At 34.5% G+C, this 13,297-nt stretch overlaps 1 protein-coding gene across 1 annotated transcript in view; it reads right to left on the bottom strand.

The window, feature by feature from the left end:
- Positions 1-12,112, bottom strand: part of LOC121416186 (probable phospholipid-transporting ATPase IM) — a 68,229-nt gene extending 56,117 nt beyond the window's left edge. Inside the window, exon 1 of the mRNA XM_041609670.1 lies at positions 11,919-12,112. The gene's annotated coding sequence lies outside the window, so the exon portion shown is untranslated. The remainder of the gene's footprint in view (positions 1-11,918) is intronic.
- Between the last annotated feature and the right edge of the window lie 1,185 nt (positions 12,113-13,297).

The following is a 13,297-nucleotide window of genomic DNA, read 5'->3' as shown; positions in this document are numbered from 1 at the left end:
AATGATACGTGAATGATCGCCTCTTAAAGGTCAAGTCCACCTGAGAAATATGATGATTTGAATCAATGCAAAAAAATCAAACAAGTACAGGTATAACACTGAAAATTTCATCAAAATTGGATGTAAAAAAAAAAAACTATGAGTGAGTAAAAACAGTTTGAAGAAAGGATAGCAAAAGGTCATTTGGCAGGGGTATACAATTTTTTTTTAAAGTTCAATATCTGCTCTTTAATTTGATAGCTGGGTCATTCCATGCCAATTCACCCAATGAAAGTGCAATTTTGCACCCGATCCTCTCAGAATTCGTTGTAAATTGGTACACATAAAATTCACTATGGCCCACGCACAAAACAAAAAAATTAGTCAAATCGGTCCGTCGGTTCTCGCGCTATGGCCCGCCCTTTTCTCCTTGTTTTGACAAAAATGGGCGTGACCTTCAACTTTCAATGGCAATTGCGTCGTAACGTGTTGACCAATTTGCACGAAACTGGTACCGATCAAAAGGAAATTCAGAGAGGAATCCAAAACATGCATCAAATAATGTATTGGAGCGATTTATAAGGTCGTGACCCTTGACCTTTACTTTGACCTTGAATTTGACCCCTGGACAAATAATTTTTTAACTTGATTTTCGTGTATGTTAATTATTTGTATGATATTGACAAAATATGTTAAAATCAATGATGATATTTTATTTCTTCACCTTTTAAAAACTCTTCCAAAGATACCATGAAATTTCACTCTAGTCCCACATACTGATATTCATGTTAGTATAAAAGTGTTCACAAGTTACATGATTTCCTCCAATCTTAGAGTATGCAAACACATGATACATAAATTAAGCTCATCAGTTCACAAATGAAACATTAAACATTTATGCTCATGAATAGGTATCTGTTTAGGCATTTTGATGTTCAGCAATATATATATATTATGCTAGCCTTAAATATGCATATACTCAACAATTTCATGATAAAAGTAAAAAAATACTAACAAGAATATATATACATATATAAAAGTTGAAGGTCACGTCCATTTTTGTCAAAACAAGGAGAAAAGGGCGGGCCGTAGCGGGGCCTGTTTCAAAATTGGTAACCATCATGCTTATTTTTGAAAATTGTTTTTAAACGATGTTTTCTCATTTTTTATTGATGATTCATATCTCCTCTTTCATGAAGTATAAGTATCCATTCAATTTTTACAACTTTTCTTGAATTTTTCGCAAATTTTATAACGTGATGCAAATTTGAAAGCATGTCGGACGGAATTCTTTCTCTGAAATTAAATGGTCCTAGGTAACACTTAATATCTTTGTTTTGAAACTGCATGTTTATAAATATTAACATATATATCAATCATCCTTTTTATACATTAACTGGAATCATATATGTAGAAATGAATCATTCCTGCAATTTTAGAAAAGGTAACTCAAAATTTTCTGTCCGACATGCAAAAAATTTCCAAGAAGTTTTCCCTCAGAAAAACCATTGACAATTTTATAGATTTTTCCCAGCCAAGTATCAATGAATTGATTGTAGTCTTAGAATGAATGATGATTTTTAAAATTTACCTGCACCTAAGTAGGAAAAAATAAGGATAACTTTTTTTTTCCATCCGACATGAAAGTGGCATGTCGGACGGAATCTATTGAGATAGCACAGATTACACTTCTGTTCTGCAGCTTTCAATGTACAATAACCTCATATATTACAGTTCAGATTCTGGACACACACAATACACAAACTTACACACAATTAAACAGTACTTAGGTATGGTCTTTTCCTGCAATCTGATTGGTCAGAAGTGATGTACACTTTCAATATGTAAAGCACATGGCTTGGGACCTTCCTCTTGCTTTCACCTTTCCAGTATGGTAGTGGATCGTATTACCGAACACTTTTCATGAATTTGATCATATCAAACACATTATTCCAATAAAATTCACCAAACTTTCACCATAAATACACAAATACCTACAAAATATAAACATGCAGAAATTTTGCCGAAATTGTTTTTCATTTTTACGACATCAGCTTCCAATCGGACCCCTCTTCGCAAGTGAAATATTTTGGTCACTTGAAAAGGTATCGTATTACCGAACGTGTGTTTTCTATGGGAAAAGTTGGGAAAACAACAAAGTCACTGATGAGCTATTTTGACCATATTTTATTGTTTTGAGGATATAAAGACTTCGAAATTGTGTTTTTCATCATTTTTCTATTTAAGTTCCCTTTGAAAGGAAGTTGCAAAGGTTTGAGCGTATTTGATTATTTTCTGAAGCATATGATGCGCGCGTTCGGTAATACAAGGCCGGTTGGTAATACAATCACTCACTATACTTGTGTTTTACTGGCCAAGGTAGTGTCCTGTTTTACTGTAGAAAACTAACATTATGTATTGCTTTAAGCATTTTCTAAATGAATAGTAAGAAGTTTAAAACTCAGAGATGCATGTGGGATACAAAATTTGCCCAAAATATAGCTGAAGAAAATGATAATCTACTTCATAAGATGCTCATGTTTTTGGATTGGGGAAGGGAGGACTCTGTGCACTTTAGCAACTCAGTGCATGGGCTATAGCCTATGCACAAATCTATCAAGTGTCTTGTGGAAAGTTAAAATAATACTTGACTGCAATATTGTCTGCTTGTTTTACAATTCAATATGAGAGTGCACTGTTTTACATCTGAATTTGTGAATGATAATAATAATAATAATAGGGTAAATAATAATGATAAAAATGATAAAAATAATTTTTCATGATACCTGAAATCAATTTTTGTTTCTCAATTTTTATGAAACTGTATCCCACGATCTGTTATAACATCCTAAAAATAAACAGTGAAAAAAAGAAAAAAAAATTCTGGATGTGTTCAAAGAACTTAAAACTTATTTAATTTACCATCCTGATGAATTTATTTCGCGAAAAAGCTATCGTGTTTTGGTTGTGATTTTCAGTGTCCTTGAAGTTGCAAGAATGTCGGAGCGTTCAAAAAATGCAATTAGATGCAAAAATTGGCATGACTCCCTTGATGCTCAAGATCGAAAAGAAAAAGACAGAAATAGAAAACATCAAGAAAGACAAAAACTTAAACAAAACAAGGAAAAATATGAGTCTGCTCTTCTGAAAGACAAGTGTCGTAAGAGAATGAAAGCAAGAAATGCTTCCTTGTCTTCTATCTCAACTATTCATCAGTCTGCAACTTCTGATCCCACTTCTAACTCGTCTGCTTCCACTGCCATCCATGCTCCTAATACAGCTAATACATCCTCTACATTCTCTGCTTCTACTCCTGAGCCAGCATGCACCACCAAACCATCTACCCCACCATCTAAATCCAGTCCATTCAGCACGAAGCACTCAGCACTAATTTCTGATATTAAAGCTGTCAAACTTGTGTGAAAGTTTGCACCACTTTCTGTGAGGTCTTATGCAATCATTTTCTTTTGAATTGCATTGTTATTCAACTTTGACGGGAAGACTGTTTATTGTTCATTGTTCACCAAAAATACTATTGCGATTTGAAAGTCTCATAATTCATGAAATTAGAAAAAAATTGGGGTGATACGATATGCTGTAATTCTGGTAATTTCATTACTGAGAAATAATGAATCGTACAAAAATTGTACTGAACAGCTAAGTGCATTTTGACTGTGTGCTATTAATCATGTCGGACGGAATTTCATCAATGTTCCTATGGTAACAAAGTTATAAATAGATGTCAGATCTTTTTAACTATGAAAAACATTAGTACCCATGATGACCTTTCTACAAAAGGCAAGGAATTAATGATTTGGGCAAATTGCTAAAAAAGTAACATTTTCATTCCGTCCGACATGATTAGTTCCGTCTGACATGATGTGTTTTTGAATAGTTCCTGTTGCCATGACAACAATCCTTGAATAAAGATTTTTTTGAGAATTTAATGTTTGGTTGTTCTTCTGTTTATTTGACTGTGAATTGCTCACTTATCACTTAAACTTTCGATAGAATAATAACTTGAATAAGAAAAGTCAAGGGTCCTCATTTCTATCGATTCCGTCCGACATGGTCAGTTTTTGCCCTTTTACAGACAAATTTTGAAAAGATACTTGGGAAGTTACTTATACATGATGAAAGTCATGTAAGCTCTCCATGTCCCTGTACAGAAGTCTAAAGAAAACTACCTCTAACAAAAATGACAGCTTCTTTTGCTATCAAATTCCGTCCGACATGATTACGACAATTTTGAAACAGGCCCAGCTGCGCGAGAACCGACGGACCGATTGGACTAATTTTTTTTGTTTTGTGCGTGGGCCACGGTGAATTTTATGTGTACCAATGTACAACAAATTCTGAGACGGTCAGGTGCAACCACTGGGTGAATCCAGATGGAATGACCCAGCTACGATGTACATGTAAATCACAGAAAACGGTCAAGAAATAAGTTTTGTTTCTTCGAAACAATGCTTGTATTTCCATAATTTCATAAAATAACAAGATTTCACCGGTTTCCCACCAAAGCTATCACACAGGATGCATAAAGTGTTTTAACAACTTAATTCCACATGTTCAGGGAGTAATTATACTTGGTTTCACAAGACAACTAGGAGAAAATTGAATATTTCAGATTTCGTACTTTAGATAATAAAATACAAAACAAATAGTGACTGAGTGACATCAAACGTCCCCTCATTTGCATACAGACCAGGTAATGTTTTGTGAAATGAAAGCGAAACTTAAAAATGCCATACATGTACATGTAACTTTCTTATTCTACATCCAATTTTGATTAAATTTACAGTTTTATGCTTGTTGGATTTTTCTCTTTTTATTCAAATCAAGTTTTTGTTGTGGTGGACTTGTCCTTGTCCAGCAAAACCAGAAAAAAATACTTGGGCCTGGTCCGGTACATGTACATGTATATTAACCTTTCTTAAAATAACAAATTGAAATTCTAAAAAGTTCATGTGAATCAAGAATAATGCACCCTGTAATAAGTTTCTTAATATGAAACGGCCCAGGGCCAGAGACAACGCTGTACACATGATGTATGTTCAATAATCTTTATATACATGTAAACATGTACCCTGGTACCCTGCTCATTTCAATAGGGCTACAAATAATCATGGAGATTTAACCTCCATGATTTTATCAAACGAGCTACATGTAAATTAGCAAATTCCCAGAACAAACAACAATGCATAAAATCCTTTATTTTCAAGGTCTTATTGACTTTGAATGTGCAGAGTGAGTGAAAAAATCCTTAATAGTTTTTTCCATGCTTGGGTTGATAAGAAAAAATTGTCTTCATTCCCTCCAATACACAATGATAAAAAGAAGAGCGTTAATACCCAAGTATGAAGTAACTGAATACATGTGTACACAACAGCCTACATCAAGTATTGTTGACCTGTACTTTCTACATGTACACGTATACAAAACGCTTCATCATGAACATCAAGCTTTTCTGTTCTCGTCTGACATGTTTAAATTGCATGGTACTTCTACATGTACATGTAGAAACCTGTTTTTTATGATCCAGCTTTGATACTCAGTGCCTTTAATAATAAAGACCCCAGTCTCAGTATACTAGTACTTTCTAACTAGTGAACCCGCTTGGATGATCGCATTTGATCACCCAAAAATGATTTTCAGAACCACCTTGTAAAGCTGTCTTCTTGCTACAGGAACGCTCTAAAGTGGAGAAACATCATGTTTCATGCAAAATTTGAAACTGCAGCATGGACATTCTACACACAGTGTGTGGATAAGCGCACCAAACCATGTACCTGTTGTTATAGGACCACGACTGAACATAACGAAGATCGTTTCCTGAATCTGAATGGTTGCGTCCTCGCAAAGTGGTTTTCCTAACTGGTTTGGCAGATCACTTTTAAGACCACTTTGAGAGTTCCCATTATGTTACAATATTTTCCATTAAACTGGATTCCACTGTGTAGTTTTAGGACTGTCATGAGAAAGGGGTCATTGGCACTTGGTTCCTGAAACCATCCAGTCTAGAAGCACACAACACATTTTCCTAAAATATTTGCAGGCCTACATGTATATACATAATGTACTGTCTTGTAGTACATGTAGCTGTCTACTTGGGGTGTGTTTATGCTTCCAATCAGACTAGAATCAACGTTTCCATATTTTAAAAAAAATGTACATGTACATGTATTTCTTTTCAAAACACCGTTGCACCCTTTAATAAATGCTGATCATAACATTACAAAAAGGTGCATTTCAGAACATAATTTCTCCAGAATCATGGTTTCTGGGGAAGTACAGTATCTCAAAACCATGATCGCAAACACGTTTTGAGTGATGTCATCTGGTACGTACATGTACATGCTTCCAGATGGTAAGATGAAAATCCACCTACATGTACGAATACTTTGCACGGTTCTTAATAGAGAGTTACCTCAAAACTCCCTGGCTGGTCAACATTTTGCATATAATGTGTGATTATAAAACTCCTCTAATTTGTTATCACAATGAATGTATTAAAGTGATCAAAATAATAAAATAAAATAAGGAGACATCGCTGAGTCAGTAACACAAACAAAAACCATAACTTTATTACCTCACCATGGTTGAAATTCTGTGGCTACATGTATGCCAAGTAGCTCTTTGCAATTATGTACAGGGTACAACATCAGAAGATGTTTTAGTTAAAATACAATAGTCGGGTTTACATGTACTGTACTTGACACCTTGACGGTAACAACACTCTGAAAAAATAAACTTTTGAAAAAGGGCTGCCCAATTTGACTCTGCTTTAATACTGGTCGATGAAGAATATAGCTGCTGGGCCCTGTTCCATAAAAGTTTAAACTTTGCTATCCAATGTAAAACTTGCATGGAATCCTTGATTTTGATTGGCTGTTGATCAGCATTTTATGGTGGTTACTAGTTATTTACTTATTATTTACAGTATTATTTATTCGGCACTTCAAACATAATTTAATTTAATTAACATTTGTCACTAAAAAAATAATTCATACTTTTAGGTAAGCCTACTCATAATGTAAAGAAGGTCTGAAAATCCAATGATATTTCATGATATTTATTTGCAAATTATGCAAGTATTTCATGATTCATGATATTTAACCAGGCAATGGAAGTATTTTTTTTAAATTAGCACTGCTCATGATATTGTCGCCCTCTCTTACATGCATCTGGTGGTTAGGCTATGATAACAAAGACGGCAAGATGGCGACAAAAATATCTGTATCTGCTCACCTTCTTGTTGATTTTTGTTATCTTTTATCTTTTTAATATGATTTTTTGTGTAAAAAGAAGTTCAATACATGTAGTTCCTAATGGGGGAAATGAAGCTGTTTTCCATTAATAAATTTTGTGATATGGTCATTTTCAAACAAAAGTGGACATGGGGGTGAAAATTAAAACTTGCTAGAAATCATTAGGCATCAATGTTTTTTTAAACTAGACATCTTAAAGTATATTTTTCCATTTCATTTACATAAAAGTATTAATTATGTCTTGAGATACAGTGAATTTTATGCAAGGGAAATTAAATGTTACAAAATGTTGATTTTTGCATTAAAATTCACATATTGCCTATCACAATATAAAATTTGTATTAGAAGCACATTTGTTGGCAAGATACAAGCTGTGTATTGTATCTAACTCCTAAATAGCAAAAAAAAATTCTGTGAAGTGTTTTTCTGAAAAAAATTGGGTTTCGAAGTTTTCAAAACTGGTTGTCGTGTCACTCACGTTTTACATGCAAAAAGTTTTCTAGAGCTGTGTATTCTGAAAATTAATTTATCCCAGTACTGGAGCAAATACAGTTTATCTGTACCTTATTGTATATAAAGTAACTTGGTCCAATGTGTTAAGGTAAAGCTAAAATTATCTGTTAAAGTTGTGTCGTGTCACTCACAATGTCGTGTCACTCACAAAATGTCGTGTCACTCACGGTATTATATTGTGTATAAAAAAGGACATCCAGTAAGTTTTGAAGCGTTTTACCAGGTATACAGTCAAAATGTTGTTCCTGCCATCATTTAGGCCTATTTTAGGCTAATAATTTCCTCCATCTTCCTAATTTTACTCCTTTTTATGAAAATATTGAATTTGACATTGAGTTCATCTATTTTCTCTCCTCTCCGTGGTTGCCTTGGTTTAAAAAATCCTGACAATTTTCCATTGGTTTGAAGACTCGGATCCTAATTCATATTTTGGTGAATGTACTGTGATTAAGAATATAACAACATAATCAACACAAAATTATGAATGTATCAAGAGAAAAACCACTATACTTTAGCAATGGACATATTTACAATGCATAAAGGGTTGGTGATGGTGATGTTTCAAGTCATACCTAGCTATTACTAGAACATTCACTGTCTCCATTTACAGAAATGAGCAGAAAGTTCACCTTTCTTTTGAGCAATGTTTTTTCTTTACTCATAGAGCTTTAGAAAAGTCAGGGATCCTTTTTTGAAATTTGCAGAAATTTAGTGGTAAAGTAGTGTACATGAGATATAAGAGATCACCATGAACACCAAACATTTTTTCAAATTCAGAAAAGAAAATATTTTTCTTTTCCTTCTGATTGATTAAATCAACCTTTTCATTTGCCATAAAACTTGTATTCCAGGACATGAAATAAACAAATTTGCAAGAAAACAAACATTTCAGGTGAGAATGTACTGAGATTTGATAGAACATTTTGGATATTGCTTGAAGCAGCTACATGCCAAGTTCAAAATCGTTATTTGTTCGGCCACCATTCATACCGCTAGTGATTAACTACATGTAGTGTCTGAACAGCAAACTACCATAAGTGGGCCGATGTGTGTTCAGAGCAGATTTGCAGTTACACATATTCATTACAACAAAATGATGCATGTTCCCAACAAGTCCCAACCGAGACCGCATTTTGATTTGAGCAACTTTGGATGGGTTGCCATGTACCAGCAGATCAATTTTTTTTTTTTGGGGGGGGTACCCTGATAAGAACAGAGCTGGACCTCGAGGGGGAAAAGCTATTGAGGTATAAAGGGACCATGCCAGATGATGTTAGCGACTATTGAGAATACCTTTCTTACAAGGAAAAATTATTCCATCCGTTGTGGATGCTGAATTGTAGGAACCTGTAAACTTTCATATACAGATAGGGAGAAAGAGTTAAAGTTTTGAATGATATCAGGCCACAAAAAGAATGTTTGAGTTGATGTCAATGCCAAGACCTCATAACACCTCCTTCAAGTGCCCCCTCCTCCTCTAAAGAGGAGAGTGGTAGAAGCCCTAGTGTGACAGTGTGGTATGGTATAGGGAATGTGAGTTGATGGGCAAATATGACCATAAACCAAGAATAAAACATCAGGATGACATATTATGAACTTTAAAGAAAGCAGTTATTATGTAATTAAGCTTGTTTTTTGATTAATGGTATTTTACTTTTCTAGATCATGCAAAAAATACTTTCAATGTTGAGATAAATGTTGTATTTTTGCACTTGTCGTGTCACTCACGTTTTGCATGTCGTGTCACTCACGGTATATAGGAGGGTACCATTTTCCATAGAGAAGGTTTGATTGATTTTGACTATATGTGTTAGATAGGTACACTATCTATGTCCATTTACTGGTACTCACAGTACTCCATGACAATTACTTGGGCACGAATCCAACCATATGTGTTAGTGGTCAGAAACCCATGTCCAAAATTTGTCGTGTCACTCACGCACCGTTTTTTAATCATATCTACTAAACAAATTGTTGAATTCAAATCAAACTCGCAGTGGCCCATGCCAGTCCTACATTGTATATAATATAGTAGTCATGATTGATTCATAACCTTTAAGTTTGAAGATATGAGCCCTTAAACCTCTCCGATTGTCGTGTCACTCACGTTTGAAAATGACCATATTTAAAAAAAGTTAAAGAAATCGAGTATTTTGGAGTAACATTGTTGTCTCCATAATACTTGGTGTGTGTGGGCCTGTGCCATCCCATCCCAGGCTTCATGGAGAGTAAGCATACGTGCTACGTTAACTACTTTTACTCTCCAGAAGCCTCCAGGCTAATCTGGACTCCAGATCCAGGAATCTCCAAAGAAGTTGAAGGATCAGCTCACTCAAGGGTTCATTACCATCCTGCCTGTGGGGAATCTACAGGTAGGACTATGGTATGCCAATGCTGTATACAGCACACACTTAAAAAAAAATTAAAATATCAATTTTGTAATAAAAAATACTAATTTCCATACAGTTGAAATCTATATTTCATAACTTGGGAGTAATTTTTGTATTCACCAAAGCACTTGAAAACTTGAATTTTTGGCATACAGGTGTCTACGCCTTCTAAGGGGGAAAGTAATATGGCAAGACAATTTGTCATTTTTCAATTTCTATTTTTAATTAAGAAAAAATAATTTAAAGAACCAAATTTACTATTGGCTATCAGGGGCGGATCCAGCTTTCGCCAATAGTGGGAGGGGGTTGAAAAAAATTCATCACAATATTTCTCGATTGTCCACTATTGTACGTATAATCTGATTTTTTGTTGGTTTTCAGGGGGGTAGTCCTAACTAAAAACTAAAGTTTAAAGTATAGTTTTTATTGTTATAAACAAGATAAGGTATCTCATGTGGTCTTTATATATAATGCAAGCACGAAGCTCGAGCTTAATTTCTTTGATATTTTATGTCCTTATACCTGAAGATTCTGAGCAGTTTTTATAATCATGAACAAAGATAAGTATCCAACTAAACAATGCGAGCGCGAAGTCGAAATTTTCATATAGTAACGTAAAAAGGGACTCAATTTATTAGGACTGTTTTAAGTATTAATGTGGAGGATACATGTATCACCAATTAAATAATGAGAGTGCGAAGCGTGAGCTAAAATTGTTTGATATTCCATCCTGAAAACTGGACAGTAAAGCGTGTTTTTATTTAAATAAAGAACAAGCTGCGTGTCTCAAACAACTTAACGATGCGCAAAGAACGAGCTTCATAAATTTTTGATATACTGACATAATAAAGGGGCATTTTGAGAAATTTTGGTAAGAATTTCCAAAGAGGATAGGCATCTCACTAATCAATCAATGCCAATGCGCAGCGCGAGCTGAAAATTTTGATATATATCAACAATTTTTGTATATATATCAAACAAAATAATGAAAGCTTGAAATGCAAGCTAAAATACATGCAAATTGATTTCAGAACTGGATATAATTGAGTGCAATTTAATCCTCTTGAATGCAATTCATTAACTTTACACATGCGAAGCGCGACAAATATTTTTTTATATTAAGTATATTTTCAAATTCTTCCCCTCACCTTTCTCTTGTTTCCTTTCGGGGTCGGGCCGGTCCTTACAAGGCTGTAAATTACACATCATGGGTATAATACCCTTCCTTACTTTTATTTATGTTTTTCATCGTTTCTATCAAGTCGAAGATTAAGAGTAGACTACACTGTAATCTGCAGGTTGCCAAAATATAGGGGGGGGGGGAAGCCGGCTCTGCCCCCTCTTGGATCCACGCCTGGCTACCGTACTAGAACTTAATGCTAGATTTAGAAGAACTGAGATTGCAGTCTTTGTTTTTAATTCAAATTTTAAAAATTGGATTGAGAAAATTAAATTTGGTGGAATTCAATGACTCAGAATCAGATCAGACACTCAGAGATTGCTCCTGATGCACTTTCAAATTCAAGCTTGAATTAGCCATAGAAAGATAGTAGCAACCAAACTCGACGTTAAGAACGGATATCTACAGAGTACAGGACTCTAGTATCAGGAGAAATTTATTCATCCGCAACCTGATGACAATTTGATGAAAAAAAACCAACACAAATAATTACCAACGGGACTACACCATACCATACGCGTGTACACAAAATTACAATCACAGATGCAAACGCAAATACACGAAAATATGTTTTCTATCCCTTACCTCTGGATAATTTGCAATTAGCTTACTTAGTACTTCAGAATTCACACAGCAAAATCCATGAAATAAATATAAATCCTTTTATAATCATCCAAAGTTTTCGACTGTTAAAATGAGATCTCGCCAGAATCAAAGTTTCGTTTCACTCCGCACACCCATAATCAATCATAATAATCAATTTGTGAATATTCATGAGCTACACAGGTACGTCACTAAACACTGATCGTACTTTATTGTTGCCGAGTGACTTGATCAACCTCCGATATTTTGTTCGTCAATATTATTGATTTGTTCTTTAAGAATGTCTTGTAAACGCCCCGAAAAAGAATCAATATATGTCCAAGGCATATGCCATACTTCATGTTTGTAACTAAAGAATGCAAGAGCTAGAGATCGGATTTGAAACTTCTTATAGATGAAATAGCCCGAGATCTTAGTCCCGGATCTTAGTACGGTATATGAATATTGAGAATTCGGAATTCATATTTCCCCAAAATATTTGTTACCACAACATTGAGTCGATCATTGGTTTCATGGGGTTTCATGATGGATATCAGATTTTAAAAGACAATTTTCAGGAAATATGCAGATGAGGCCCGGACCCTAGTTGATGATATGCTATGATATAGCTCATCTCTCATTTGTAGGGGCAGGGGGCGGGGAACTCGCGCAGAACCATCATCAAAATCGGACGGATGTAAAATAGGAAAGTTATGGCATTTTAGATTTTCACTTTTTTCACAAAATAGTTATATGCACAATTTAGTCACACTTATGCAAATGAGAGATTCGATGATGTCACTCACTCATCACTCACTATTTCTTTTGTTTGAATTATACAATATTTTTATTTTTACAGATTTGACAATAAGGACCAACTAGACTGAACCAAATAATAGCAATTCCACAAGTTCAGGGAGAAAAAAAAACTTTGTTCCACAGGACAATGAGGAGAAAATTAGAATATTTCATAAAATAAAATACAAAAGAAATAGTGAGTGAGTAAGTGATGTCATCAGTTCCCTCATTTGCATATATACCGACCGGGATGTGCAAATAACTGTTTTGTGAAAAGTAAGCGAAAATTAAAATCCGATTTTGATGAAATTTTCTGAATGTTGTTTTTTGGATTATTCTCTTTTCAGGCATTCAAATAATCTTTTTTGTCGGGGTGGATTTGTCCTCAAGGGTAAGGTTTCACACGCTAATACTTGTTACAGGGATGGTCCGGGGTAAAAATATTTATATCTTAACTACATAGAGGAGAATTCACTGAGCAAGGTGCTGAAAATTTCATCAAAATCGGATAACAAATGATGTCACATCCCCACTTTCCGTTTTCTTATGTTACTAGAATTACATAAAATCATAATTTTTGCTTG

The sequence above is a fragment of the Lytechinus variegatus genome, chromosome 5 (assembly GCF_018143015.1).
Source record: "Lytechinus variegatus isolate NC3 chromosome 5, Lvar_3.0, whole genome shotgun sequence".
Taxonomy (NCBI): Eukaryota; Metazoa; Echinodermata; class Echinoidea; order Temnopleuroida; family Toxopneustidae; genus Lytechinus; species Lytechinus variegatus.
This window is presented reverse-complemented; position numbering and strand designations above follow the sequence as displayed.